Raw genomic sequence first — 15,005 nt, forward strand, 5'->3', positions numbered from 1 at the left:
CATATAAAAATTGATCATTCGATTGCCTCCATGGAAGAGAACTGGTAGCTATGACACAGAGATAGAAAAAAGACCTTTCCTGGCATTTTTTTTTTCAATTTTGACCCATGAGAACATGTTTAAACTTATTAAAAGGTACATACATACAGAAATTATTATGACTAAACTTTTAAAAGTTATCCCACTCAATAAATATGATAGCCTTCCCGTCCATGGATATATACATTCCTTTCTCCAGTAGGGAACAATTTTTAATTATACATTTAATTTTATAATTTATTAAGTAAAAGTAGAACAAATAAATAAAATTATACCTGAGGAGGTTCTAACTAGATATTCTAAACAATCAAGTGAATGTATAGGTTGGGTAAGAATGAGATAAATAGGTTATGAGACATCAAATATGACAAATAGAGGGAAAACCACTAACAGACCAATAAAAGACTTGGGTTGGCTCGGCGCCTGTGGCTCAAGTGGCTAAGGCACCAGCCACGTACACCTGAGCTGGCAGGTTCGAATCCAGCCTGGGCCCGCCAAACAACAATGATGGCTGCAATCAAAAAATAGCCGGGCGTTGTGGCAGGCACCTGTAGTCCCAGCTACTTGGGAGGCAGAGGCAGGAGACTCGCTTGAGCCCAGGGGTTGGAGGTTGCTGTGAGCTGTGATGCGACGGCACTCTACCTCAAGACAGCTTGAGGCTCTGTCTTTAAAAAAAAAAAAAAAGAAAAAGAAAAAGACTTGGGTTGAAGGCAGGGCATGGTGCCTCACACCTGTAATCCTAGCACACTGAGAGACTGAGGCTAGTGGATTACTTGAGGTCAGGAGTTTGAGTCCAGCCTAAGAGTCAGACTCCATCTCTAAAAACATCTGGGCTGGCTCAGCATCTGCAGCTCAGTGGTTAGGGCACCAGCCACATACACCAGGGCTAGTGGGTTTGAACCCAGCCTGGGCCTTCTAAACAAGCAAGCAAGCAACAACAACAACAAAATAGCTGCGCGCGGGTGGTGCCTGTGGCTCAAAGGAGTAGGGTGCTAGTCCCATATGCCGGAGGTGGCAGGTTCAAACCCAGCCCGGCTAAAAACTGCAAAAAAAAAAAAAAAAAAATAGCCGTGCACTGTGGCAGGTACCTGTAGTCCCAGCTACTTAGGAGGCTGAGGCAAGAGAATCACCTGGCCCAGGAGTTTGAGGTTGCTGTGAGCTATGACGCCACAGTACTCTACAGAGGGCAACAAGGTGAGACAAGTCTTAATAAAAAAAAAAATCAATAATAATAAAAAATAAAACTAAATAAAAATAGTTGGGCATTGGTGGCAGTCGCCTGTAGTCCCAACTACTTGGGAAGCTGAGGCAGGAAGATCATTTGAGCCCAGGAGCTTGAGGTTGCTGTGCTGTGAGCTATGATGTCATAGCATTCTACCCAGGGTAACTAAGACTCTGTCTCAAAAAAAAAAAAACATAAAACAAAAAAAGCAGCTTAATAGTCTACAGAAAAATTTTCCTTTCTTTTATTTTTATTTATTTATTTATTTATTTTGAGACAAATTCTAATCCTTTTGTCCAGGCCAGAGTGCCATGGTGTTAGCTTAGCTAACAGCAACCTCAGCTCCTGGATACAAGTGATCCTCTTGCTTCAGCCTCCCAAGTAGCTGGGACTACAGGGAACGCCACAAGGCCAGCTGTTTTTAGAGATAGGATCTTGCTCTTGCTCAGCCCAGTTTCGAACTCCTAAGCTCAAGCAATCCTCCTCTCAGCCTTCCAGAGCACTAGGATTATAGGCATGAGCCACAGCAGCACAATTCACAATGGCAAAGATATGTAAACAATTATGGGGGCAAGACATGATTCCAAGAGGGACTTTACCTAACAATTGCAATCAGTGTAACCTGGCTTATTGTACCCTCAATGAATCCACAACAATAAAAATAAAAAATAATAATAATAAAAAAAGATATGGAAACAACTCAAGTGCCCATCAATATGAGTAGATTAATGAAATGTGGTGTATATATACTGTGGAGCACTACTCAGCCATAAAAAGAAAAAATAGTGCTGTATCTAGTACCTTTTGTAACAACCTGGATGGAACTGAAGACCATTCTTCTAAGTAAAGTATCACAAGAAAGGAAAAAGTAGGCTCGGCGCCTGTGGCTCAAGCGGCTCAGGCCACCTGAGCTGGCAGGTTCGAATCCAGCCTGGGCCTGCCAAACAATGACCAGGCTGCAACCAAACAATAGCTAGACGTTATGGCAGGCGCCTATAGTCCCAGCTACTTGGGAGGCAGAGGCAGGAGAATTGCTTGAGCCCAGGAGTTGGAGGTTGCTGTGAGCTGTGATGCCACAGCATTTTACCCAGGGTGACAGCTTGAGGCTCTGTCCCCCCCCAAAAAAAAAAAGAATGGAAAAACTAATGCCAAATGAACTAATTGAGCAACACTAACATGTTGACAGAATAGTGAATAGAGGGAACAACAGGCACATATTTGTGACACACTTGAAATACATCAGAAATCTTCCAGTCTCTTAAAAATTCTTAACTATGGGGCGGCGCCTGTGGCTCAGTGAGTAGGGTGCCGGCCCCATATGCCGAGGGTGGCGGGTTCAAACCCAGCCCCGGCCAAACTGCAACAAAAAAAATAGCCAGGCGTTGTGGCGGGCGCCTGTAGTCCCAGCTACTAGGGAGGCTGAGGCAAGAGAATCGCGTAAGCCCAAGAGAGGTTGCTGTGAGCCGTGTAACGGAACGGCACTCTACTGAGGGCGGTACAGTGAAACTCTGTCTCTAAAAAAAAAAAAAAAATTCTTAACTATACTATATGTACATATTTGCATCGTCACACTTTGCATCTTATTTCTATTTATCACAAATATTGTCTAAGTTTTTTTTTTTTTTTTTTTTGTAGAGACAGAGTCTCACTGTACCGCCCTCGGGTAGAGTGCTGTGGCGTCACACGGCTCACAGCAACCTCTAACTCTTGGGCTTCCGTGATTCTCTTGCCTCAGCCTCCCGAGCAGCTGGGACTACAGGCGCCCGCCACAACGCCCGGCTATTTTTTGGTTGCAGTTTGGCCGGGGCTGGGTTTGAACCCGCCACCCTCAGCATATGGGGCCGGCGCCCTACTCACTGAGCCACAGGCGCGGCCCATATTGTCTAAGTTTTAAATAAAAACATATTTAGGCTGAGTACAGCGGCTGATAGCTACAATTCTAGCACTCTGGGAAGCTGAGGCAAGAGAATAGCTTGAGGCCAGGAGTTCAAAACCAGCTTGGGTGACAGTAAAAGTTGGGTGCTATAAAAAATTTTAAAAATTAGCCAAGTGTGGTGGTGTATGCATGTAGTCCTATCTACTCAGGAGGCTAGGGACAGATCACTTGAGGCTAGGAGCTCATGACCAACCAGCCTGGGTGACAAAGTAAGAAACCATTTAAAAAAAAAAAAAAAAGCCACAATGTGAATGTTACTTTTTTTGCATCATCATTATTATTATTGCTCAATATTTCGTTGCAGTAATCGTCTGATTTCTTTTCTGAATGTATTTATCTTTGTTCATTCTTTGAGATTTTTGTTTCTAGTCCTCATCTTAAACATTATTGCCATTAAATTTTAAGCCTTATTAATTTTGTGAAGGTAAAAAGTGGAAACCAAATAAACACATGTATATGTAAAAAAAAAAAAAAAGTTAATAAAGTAAAAAAAAAAAAAAAAAGCCACTATAGTCAAAAATCATTTTGGACAATGACTATAGCCACGTTTCCTATAAAAAGAAGGCAACCTGTTTTCTATTAGAACAGAACCAACTAACCAAATCAAGCCCTTTTTTCCACAATAAAAACAGCTTTATAGTTTGTATGTATGAATAATAGTACATATTTTCTGTATGTTTTACTGAAGTCATCAAAGTTCAACCTTTATTTACTCATTTTTTTTAGCTATTATTCCTAAAATGGAGGTCAAGAGTAACAATCTGTTAAAAACTTGTTCACTACAGTACAAATTTCATATACAAATACATTTTCTGCAAAAATAAAATAAGCACCCAGAAGCAGCTATAAGAACATGAGACAACCCCAAGTCCAGCACAAGAGAGCAGTAAATCATAGGTTCAAAGGTGCCATCAAAGGGAATAAATTTAGGAAAGTGAGAAATCACAGCAGGCTGAGATCTTGTTGACACAGGAAAGGGAAGGCAGGACACTTTCAAGAAAACTTGCAAAAAAAAGAATATTATTATGCTAGGCACTAAACTAAGCACTTTTAAATATGTCATCTCCTGGATTCTCTACTTTAGAGATGTGTAAATTTAGGCTCAAAAAAATTATCATTTACTATGGATCTCACAGAAAGATGTGAATGTTAAGACCTAAAGCCAGAACTGTTTTAATCCTAATTCTGTTTTTTCCTTCTATATTGTTCCTCTTCCAGGGATACCCTCATGTTATGGATTACATCCCTGCTCTGAGTTCCTATTTCCTTCATGTTTTCACTGTGCCTTACACATATTTTCTTCCTTTTTCTTTCTCTCTCTGTTTTAACAGACGGGGTCTTGCTTTGTCTTGGACCCAAGGCTAGAGTAGAGTGAAATCGTCATACTTCACTATAGCCTTGAACTCCTGGGCTCAAGTGATCCTCCCACGTCAGCCTCCCAAAGTGCTGGGACTGCAGGTGTGAATCACTATGCTCAGCCTCCTTAACACATATTTCTAATGAGGTTACTTAGCACTTAGGTGTTTTATAGGCATGTATATTTCCCCCAGTGTTAAGCCTTCTATAGATAGGACCTGTATCATGAGAATATATGCTTACTGGCCAGCAAAGACTTCATGTAATAAACAGTAAATACCAAGAAATATGGTACAGTATAGTTTTCTCATCTGATGAATGAAGACGTCTTAGTTCCTTACCTACAGAGGACACTGAACTATGGTAAGCAGTCTCTTGCTCTACATTTCCACAACTGAACTCATTAACTCTCCTCAAAATTATTCTTAGTCACCCTGAATCTTTCAGAACCTTAAGTGTGCCTGCCTTTTCTCATCTCTGACTTTTATATGCTATTCTCTCTTCAAGAAACACTATTCACCTTCCTGTTTATGTGGCCTATTTCTGTTACTTATTCTTCCAGCAAATTTTCATGACTCCCCCAGACTGGTCTAGAACCTCTGCCTGTACCCCTGTTAGCACACGGTCCCTGCTTTTTTCACTGCACTTAGCATAGCGTTGTGATGGCCTGTTTCTGTCTCCCCACCAGAGTATATGTTCTAGGGAATTAAAGACCACACCCAGTTCCCAGGACATTACTCCTCCCACACTTCTTATTGCTGAATAAATCAACGTGTTTACTTGCTTTTATCTACTTAAAACTGATAGAATAATGGTTAAAGAAATACCTTTAGACAATTACCTCACTCCAGCTTTAGAAATGGGGCGATGGGCTCGGCGCCTGTGGCTCAAGGGGGTAAGGTGCTAGCCACATACACCTGAGCTGGTGGGTTCGAATTCAGCCCGGGCCTGCCAAACAATGATGGCTACAACCAAAAAATAGCGTTGTGGCGCGCGCCTATAGTCCCAGCTACTTGGGAGGAGGAGGCAGGAGAATCGCTTTAGCCCAAGATTTGGAGGTTGCTGTGAGCTGTGATGTCACCGCACTCTACCCAGGCAATAGCTTGAGGCTCTGTCTCCCAAAAAAGAAAAAAAGAAATGGGCAATGCAGGCACAAGAAAACTTGCAGGTAAAGTCTCCTTTAGGGTTAGAAGGGACTACCACCTACTCGTAATATAGTAGTACTGCACAGGTAACTCACCAGAGGTAACTCTATAACCACCGATACCGTATTAAAGACCTCATGCTTTCAATCCTAGGACAACAGTATTGGTTCTACACTGAGGAGCTGTATGTTATCAAGCCTATAGAAAAAACAGCATTTAAATAAAAAACTCATTTCTGTTGGCAACAAAATTCTCAGGATAAAATACATTTTGCAAACACAAATACTGTACAAACTCTTGTCACAGTTGAGGCCAGTTTGTCAAATTGCCTGCCAGGTCTAAGCAAAAATAGCCTCTGAAGCGTAAGAGCTCTCAAAAACTATTACTAGCTCAGCGCTCTTCAAAAGCTAACGAAACTAGACATTTAAAATCTACAATAATGTTAAAGCGATTAAGCCGCACATTCCATGGGGTAGCTGAAGGTGAGAAACATCAGGCTTCATTTTATGATATGAGAAAAAGAGAAAGTTTCGTCGTTTTATTGCCTGCCCAGAGGGAGAGGCCCTTCAGTCTTTCCTTGCCGGGTGAACACCTGCTACGCGACACTAGGTCCCCGCTAATCTCTCACCCGTCTCCAGCAGTCGTGTCTGTGTGATTACTGCACTGTCTGCAGCTCCAGCAGAACGTAAGCTCCATGGGGGTAAAGGCGGCCTCTGCTCTCCTGGGGAGCCCCGCCCGAGAGGCCTGGCACCGAGGCGTCCAGGTTTCTTCGTGAACCCCTTCGCGGAGTTACCGGTCCCGGGCGCCCGTCGGAGGACATCGCGGGAAGGCCAAGGCCTTGCTGCCCTCCCCTCAGCTCGGGCCCAATCCCGAGACCTTCGACTGCAGAGGGGCGGATTCCGAAGCTAAGGCCACCCCACGGTGGGAGGGTTCCGATTTTATTTTTCCTTTGGGGCCGAGAGGAAGGAGGCGACGAATTGAACCCACATAGAGAAGGCTCGAGGACCGGAAGCGCGCTCGGCCGGGTCACAGCGGCAGCCCCTCCCCTTTCCGCCGCGCGCCCTCCGCGCCCCTCCCCCACCGCCGCCGACCGCGCACGACCCCCACCCGCGCACGACCCGACTCGGCGTCCCCGCCAGCGCCGCGTTCCCGCGCCCTCCCGGGCCGGAGCCACAGGGCTGGTCCTATCCCGCCCCCCACTTACCTGTGGCTGCCGCCTCGCCGCCGTCCGGGGCGGGAACTTCCACTCCCCCCCTCCCAGGTGGATCCAAATTCACTACCCACTTCCCCACCCCCTCACGCGGCGGGGAACGTCCCTCCTTCTCGGGGGTCAGGCGGGGCGGGGAGAATCAGTGTCACTTAACAGCCAACTGTCCTAGGCTATCGTTTCCTCGGCAGTCAGGGCCGCCACTGGCGGCATGATCACCAGGCCGGGGGCGGGGGAGGGGAGGGGGGCAAAACTGAGTGTAAGTGCGCGTGGGGGGTGAAGTTAAGGCGGTGCCTCCGCGCGGGCCGCCGTCCTGCGTCACCGCGTTACTCACGTGACGTGCCGCCATCTTGCACTGGGTCTGTTGAGGTCTGTCTCGGAAGGGCTCACCCAGGCGGGAGGTGCGGGTTAGGGCTCCCTGCGGTTCCTTTGCGCTTAGTGTCTCTGCCCCGTCCTCCCACACCTAAGCTGTCGCTGGCTCTCGCCAGCTGTCTGCTCCCAGGAACCGTTCAGTGGGAGGCAGTTTTCATCGGTTAGCGGCATCGCTCAGAGTTTTGCCTCCGCTGCTCCCCAGGCCGGAGCTGCCGTCCCTGGCATTGGACTAACGCCTGCCTTGTCCGCTTCTTGGAGGGAGAAGTGGCGTGGCTTTCTGAACTTTTTAGTTCGCTTATTTTAATCCTATAAAATAACGGCTGGGCGCGGTAGCTCACACCTGTAATCCTAGCACTCTGGGAGGCTGAAGCGGGCAGGTCGCTGGAGTTCACGTGTTAGAGATCAGCCTGAGCCAGAGTGAGACCCTGTCTCTAAAAATAGCCGGCCGTTGTGGCGGGCGCCTGTGGTCCCAGCTACAAGGGAGGCTGAGGCAAGAGAAATCACCTAAGCCGAGGAGTTGGGGGTTGCTGTGAGCTGTGACGCCACGACAGTCTACCAAGGGCGATGAAGTGAGACTCTAGCCTAAAATTAAAAAAAAGAGAGAATCCCATAAAATGTGTGTACCCGGGCATTGTGGCAGGCGCCTGTATTCCCAGCTACTTGGGAGGCTGAGACAAGAGAATCGCTTGAGCCCAAGAGCTGGAGGTTGCTGTGAGCTGTGACGACACAATACGAAGGGGCGACAAAATGAGACTGTCTCAAAAAAAAAAAAAATACATATTGGGGCGGCGCCTGTGGCTCAGTAGAGCTCTGGCCCCATATACCGAGTGTGGCAGGTCAAACCCAGCCCCGGCCAAACTGCAACAACAACAAAAACAGGTGGGTGTTGTGGCAGCAGACGCCCGTAGTCCAGCTATCGCTTGAGCCCGAGTTTGAGGTTGCTGTAAGCTATGACTCCACCGCACTCTATGGAGGGTGACAAAGTGAGACTGTCTCAAAAAAAAAAAAAAAAAAAAACTTTTTTTGAGAGTGTCACTTTGTCACCCTTGCTAGAGTGCCATGGCATCACAGGAACCTTAAACTCTTGGGCTCAAGTGATCCTTTTGCTTTAGCCTCCCAAGTAGCTGGGACTACAGGCGTCTGCTGCCCCAACACCCAGCTATTTTTTAGAGACTGGGGTTTCGCTCTGGCTCAGGCTGGTCTCGAACTTCTGAGCTCAAGGGATCTACCCCTTCGGTTTCCTGGAGTGCTAGGAATACAGGTGTGAACTACTGTGCCTGGCCTCTGGGTTTGAATTGAACCTTTAGAACTAGTCTGAGGCCCTTGGAGTAACTGACTACTATAGGGCTATCTATACCCTATGGCTACAAAACTTGTTTAAAGATGCCACCTGGCATATAGGCCAGAGCAGTATTAAGTATTAGATGGAAGGTGTTACCTTTACAACCTGCCAGGGATTGTGCTATTGGTTCTTTGAAGAACAAGAGGCAAGATGCAAGAATTTGTTTTTTATGTTTTAGAGGCTATCCCAACATGCCCCTGATCACTGGACCTCTGGATCTTCATAGAGTTTATTTCCTACCCTGTAGATTGCGTATGACCTAGCAAGGCCTTTAGTGTAGTAACCATAGATGTCTTGTCTGATCAAACTGATGTCGTGTAACATAACTGAGGCAAAAATACAAATGTATGTTCTTGTTTCTTCCATGTTAAATTGAACTATTTCTAGGGCCCAGCACAGGGGCTCACGCTGTAATGCCAGCACTTGGGAGTCCAAAGTGGATGGATTGCCTGAGCTCACAGGTTTGAGCCAGAGTGAGACCTCGTCTCTAAAAATAGCTGGATGTTGTGCCAGGTACCTGTAGTCCTGGCTACTTGGGAAGCTGAGGCAAGAGAATTGCTTGAGCCCAAGAGTTTGAGGTTGCTGTGAGCAATGATGCCATAGTGCTCTACTGAGGGTGACAAAGTGAGATTATGTCTCAAAAGAAAAAAAAAAAGTAAACTATTTCTGATTCTTTGTTGGTATAGAAAAGGACACATCTGTCAAATCAGTGTCATTAATATGATCTAGCAAAAACACCAGATTAGGTACAGCAGCTACAATTAGAGCAGCTATTTGGTTGGGCTTATGGTAGTATACTGTCAACCACAAGAATCCATGGGTTTCTATAGGGGCCGGACTGTTTCATTGAACAGAGCTGTGATGGGACCCACCATCTCTGAATCCTGAAATCTTTACAGGTGGCACTGATCTCCACTATTCCCCCTGAAATTGAATAATAATAGTTATTAGCCAGGCACAGTGGCTCAAGCCTGTAATCCTAGCACTCTGGGAGGCTGAGGCAGGTGGACTGCATGAGCTCACCGGTTCAAGACCAGCCTGAGCCAGAGTGAGACCTTGTCTCTAAAAATAGCTGGCTATTGTGGCGGGTGCCTATAGTCCCAGATCCTTGGGAGGCTGAGGCGAGAGAATCGCTTGAGCCCAAGAGTTTGAGGTTGCTGTGAGCTATGATGGCACAGCACCCTACCAAAGGCAACAAAGTGAGACTCTGTCTCAAAAAAAAAAATGTGATGATTAAAGAAATTATGAAATTGGGCGGCACCTGTGGCTCAAGGAGTAGGGTGCCGGTCCCATATGCCGGAGGTGGTGGGTTCAAACCCAGCCCTGGCCAAAAACCACAAAAAAAAAAAAAAAAAAAAGAAATTATGAAATTATTATTACTAAGCATTATCTTTATTGGCTGCTTATCTGTTTTGCTCCAGGGATGCTGTGTTTTAATAACCATCTTCACTATTCTCTGCACATCAAGTTCCTTTGGCTGCCACTCCAGTCTCGTCAATCATTATCATAATTGTGATCCTCCCTTCGCCAGGCATCTTTTTTTTTTTTTTTTTTTTGAGACAGAGTCTCAAACTGTTGCCCTGGGTAAAGTGCTGTGGCATCACAGCTCACAGAAACCTCAAACTCTTGAGCTTAAGTGATTCTCTTGCCTCAGTCTCCCAAGTAGCTGGGACTACAGGTGCCCGCCACAATGCCCAGCTCTTTTTTTTGTTGTTGGCAGTTGTCATTATTGTTTTAGCTGGCCTGGGCTGGGTTCGAACACACCAGCCTTGGTGTATGTGGCTGGTGCCCTATCTACTGAGCTATGGGTGCCACCGTCACCAGGCATCTTGTAGTTCAGTGCTACCTGACCTCTGTTACTTCATGGCCTCCTCTTCCAAACTGCTGTCAAGAACAAAAAGGAGAGTTAACAGTATTACCTTTATTGATGGGTTGTTTGATTTGATGCACAAAACTTATTTCTTTGTTTTTTTTTTGAGATAGAGTCTGACTATGTTGCCCTTGGTAGAGTGCTGTGCTGTTACAGCTCCTGTGCTGTCACAGCTCACAGCAACTTCCAAACTCATGGGCTCAAGCAATTGTCTTGTCTCAGCCTCCCAAGTAGCTGGGACTATGGGCACCCACCACAATGCCTGGCTATTTTTTGTTGCAATTGTCATCATTGTTTAGCTGGCCCAGGCTGGGTTCGAACCTGCCTCCCTCAGTGTATGTGGCTGGTGCCGTAACCACTGTGCTATGGGTGCCGAGCCAATGCACAGAACTTTTTATTTTTTGAGACAGAGTCTTGTTCTGTTGGCCAAGGCTAGAGTGCCATGGCATCAGCTTAGCTCACAGAAACCTCAAGCTCCTGGGCTCAAGTGACAAGTGATCCTCCTGCCTTAACCTCCCAAGTAGCTGAGACTATAGGTGCCCACCATCACACCCAGCTAATTTTTTTTTGAGACAGAGTCTCAAGCTGTTGCCCTGGTTAGACTGCCATGGCATCATAGCTCATAGCAACCTCCAACTCCTGGGTTCAAGCAATCCTCTTGCCTCCGTTTTTCTATTTTTAGTAGAGATGGGGTCTGGCTTTTTGCTCAGGCTGGTGTCAAACTCCCAAGCCTCAAGCAATACACCAGCCTCAGCCTCCCAGAGTGTAAGGATACAGGCGTAAGACATTGCGCCTGGCCTCAAACTCTTGGGCTCAATAGATCCTATAGTTTCAGCTTCCCACGTAGCTGAGACTATAGGCACCCGCCAAAATGCCCGGCTATTTTTAGAGACCAGGTATTGCTCTAGCTCCGGCTGGCTGGTCTTCAACTTCTGAGCTCAAGTAATCCAGCACCTTGGCCTCCCAGAGTGCTAGAGTTAGGATTACAGGTGTGAGTCACCTCACCTGTTTTTTTTTTTTTTTTTTTGAGACAGAATCTCACTGTGTGGCCTGGGCAGAACATTGTGGTGGCATTATAGCTCACTACAGGGTAGGCACCGTGGCTCATGCCTATAATTCTTGGACTCTGGGAGGCGGAGGTAGGTGGATTTGAGTTCAGGTGTTAGAGACCAGACTGAGCAAGAGTGAGAGCCCATCTCTATTAAAAATAGGAAAACTTGGCAGTGCCCGTAGCTCAGTGGGTAGGGCGCCAGCCACATACACCCAGGCTGGCAGGTTTGAACCCAGGTCAGGACTGCTAAAAAAGAACAACTGCAACAACAACAACAAAACAGCAGGGCATTGTGGAGGGCGCCTGTAGTCCTTACTTGGGAGGCTGAGGAAAGAGAATCACTTAAGCCCAAGAGTTCGAGGCTGCTGTGAGCTGTGATGCTATAGTACTCTACTGAAGGCGACAAAAATTAGACTTTGTCTGAAAAAAAAAAAAAAGAAAAGCTGGCTGGGCATAGTGGTGCATGTCTGTAGTCCCAGCTACTCTGGAGCGTGAGGCAAGAGGATTGCTCAAGAGTTTGAGGTTGCTGTGAACTATGATGCCATGGCACTCTACCCAGGGCCACAGAGTGAGACTCTGTCTCAAAAAAAAAAAAAAGCTCACTGTAGCCTCAAACTTCTGGGGCTTGAGTGATCCTCTTGCCTCAGCCTTCAGAGTAGCTGGGACTAGAGGTGCCCACTACAATTCCCAGCTAATCTTTTCTATTTTTGGTAAAGACAGGGTTTCGCTGTTTCTCAGGCTGGTCTTGAACTCCTGAGCTCAAGTGATCCTTCCACCTGGGCTTCCCAGAGTATTAGGGTTACAGTTAGAAGCAACCCTGCCCAGCCCCTCTTCACCATTCTTACTGCCTTGAAGTGCCTTTACTCTATGCCTTAGTCTGTTTTGTGCTGCTGTTCCAAAACACTAGAGCCTAGCTAGTTTAACGAGAATAGAAATTTCTCACAGTTCTGGATGCTGGGAAGTTCAAGGTCAAGGTGCTGGCAGTTCAGTTGTCTGGTGAGGGCTGCTGTTTCCAGGGTGGTGCTGTGTTGCTGCATCACCCAGAGGGAGGAACACTGAGATGGAAGGCAGTAGGGCAAGCCACCAAGTGCTGCTGCAGGAGGCCTCTTTCGTAAGGGCTTTAATCTCATTCTGCAGAGCAGCCTTCATGATCTAATCTTAATCACCCCTTAAAGGCCCCAGTTTCTTGTTTTTTTGAGACAGAGTCTCACTTTGTCACCCCCAATAGAGTGCTGTAGCATCATAGTTCACAACAACCTCAAATTCTTGGGCTTGAGTGATCAGCCTCCTGAGTAGCTGGGACTACAGGCACCTCCACAACACCTGGCTATTTTAGAGACAGGGTCTTATTTTTTTTTTTTTGTAGAGACAGAGTCTCACTGTAGCGCCCTCGGGTAGAGTGCCGTGGCGTCACACAGCTCACAGCAACCTCCAACTCCTGGGCCCAAGCGATTCTCTTGCCTCAGCCTCCCAAGTAGCTGGGACTACAGGCGCCCGCCACAACGCCCGGCTATTTTTTTTTATTTTGCAGTTTGGCCGGGGCTGGGTTTGAACCCGCCACCCTCGGCATATGGGGCTGGCGCCCTACTCACTGAGCCACAGGCGCCGCCCTACAGGGTCTTATTCTTGCTCAGGCTGGTCTGGAACTCATGAGCTCAAGCAATCCTGCCTTGGCCTCCCAGAGTTCTAGGATTATAGGTGTGAGCCACCGTGCTCCGCCAAGACCCACTTCTTCCACAGCAACCTCCAACTCCTGGGCTTAGGTGATTCTCTTGCCTCAGCCTCCTGAGTAGCTGGGACTATAGGCACCTGCCACAACGCCTGGCTATTTTTTTTTGTTGTTGCAGTTTGGCCGGGGCTGGGTTTGAACCCACCACCTTCGGTATATGGGGCCAGGTGCCCACTTCTTAAAGCCATCACCTTGACCATTAAGTTTCAACACTTGAATTTGGAGGGTACAATCACAGTATTCTGTCACTGCAGCTACTGCAAAAGCCTTTCAACTGGTCTTCTCTTTTTTTTTTGGCCGGGGTTGGGTTTGAACCGGCCACCTCCGGCATATGGGGCCGGCACCCTACCCCTTTGAGCCACAGGTGCCGCCCTCAACTGGTCTTCTTAACCCTGGTTTTATTCTCCCTTTCCCCAACCATTCCAATCCATTTTCTTTCTTTTTTTTGTAGAGACAGAGTCTCACTGTACCGCCCTCGGTAGAGTGCCGTGGCGTCATATGGCTCACAGCAACCTCTAACTCTTGGGCTTACGCGATTCTCCTGCCTCAGCCTCCCAAGTAGCTGGGACTACAGGCGCCCACCACAACGCCCGGCTATTTTTTTGTTGCAGTTTGGCCGGGGCTGGGTTTGAACCCGCCACCCTCGGCATATGGGGCCGGCGCCCTACTCACTGAGCCACAGGCGCCGCCCCCAATCCATTTTCTATATGACTATCAGAATAATTTATGTCGCGAATCTGAGCTTTTTAGTCCCCTGGCTTTACATTCTTTGTTGACTCTTGTTTGCCTCCTGGATAAAAGTCCAAACTTGTTAGCATAATAAACAAGATGTTAGTGATCTGTCCCTGGCTGAAACCTCCATAATTATCTTTTACTTTTCTCCCCTCAAGCCTTATGTCCGTGTCTTAGTCCTTTTGTGCTTCTGTAACAAAATACCTAAGCCTGAGTAAGTTATAAACAGCAGCATAAATTTATTGCTCATAGTTACGGAGGCCAGAAAGTCCAAGATCAAGTTGTGGACAGTTTCGGTGTCTCGTTGAGTCTCTCCTTCCCAGATGGCACCTTGAATGCTGCTTCCTCTGGCGATGACAAACACTGTGTCCTCACATGGGGGAGGGACAAGAAAGGCCAAAGGGCTAGCTAGTTTCCTCTAGGCCAGCGGTTCTCGACCTGTGGGTTGCGACCCACAGGAACTGTATTAAAGGGCCGCGTTATTAAGGTTCAGAACCACTGCTCTAGTGTTGAGAACCACTAATCCATTCACAAGGGCACAGCTCCCATAATGTAATCACTTCCCCATAGACCTCACCTCACATTGGGTCTTAGGTTTCAACACATGAATTTTGGATAGACATATACATGAAAACCACAGCAATTCCAATAACAAATTGCATTCCCAGAATATGCAACTCTGCCTTCCTGCTCTCTGTCTTATCCTTCAAATCTGATCCCAGGTCAGATGTTAGCTCCTCCAACACACTATTCCTCTTCCCCACTGTATTGGGAGCCTACCCTACCTGTTCTCACAGCACCCCCTGCTCCACACTCCTCATTGTATAATACTGTACTGTGATGGTTATCCTGTATGTCCTTGAGGCAGTAACTTAGTATTTCTTTTTTTTTTTTTTTTTTTTGTAGAGACAGAGTCTCACTTTATGGCCCTCGGTAGAGTGCCGTGGCCTCACACAGCTCACAACAACCTCCAACTCCTGGGCTTAAGCCTCTTGCCTCAGGCT

The 15,005-nt window shown here is 46.9% G+C and overlaps 1 protein-coding gene across 4 annotated transcripts in view; it reads right to left on the minus strand.

Moving 5' to 3' along the window:
• The window catches only part of ATF1 (activating transcription factor 1), a 51,582-nt gene extending 44,615 nt beyond the window's left edge, over positions 1–6,967 (minus strand). For 2 of the 4 annotated variants that reach the window (XM_053558024.1, XM_053558026.1), the window contains exon 1: positions 6,327–6,719. The gene's annotated coding sequence lies outside the window, so the exon portion shown is untranslated. Of the gene's footprint in view, positions 1–6,326; positions 6,721–6,902 lie in introns of those variants that run through there. The other 2 variants (XM_053558025.1, XM_053558027.1) reach the window with 2 other exon arrangements.
• Positions 6,968–15,005: the final 8,038 nt, after the last annotated feature.

This window comes from Nycticebus coucang, chromosome 12 (genome assembly GCF_027406575.1).
Source record: "Nycticebus coucang isolate mNycCou1 chromosome 12, mNycCou1.pri, whole genome shotgun sequence".
Taxonomy (NCBI): domain Eukaryota; kingdom Metazoa; phylum Chordata; class Mammalia; order Primates; family Lorisidae; genus Nycticebus; species Nycticebus coucang.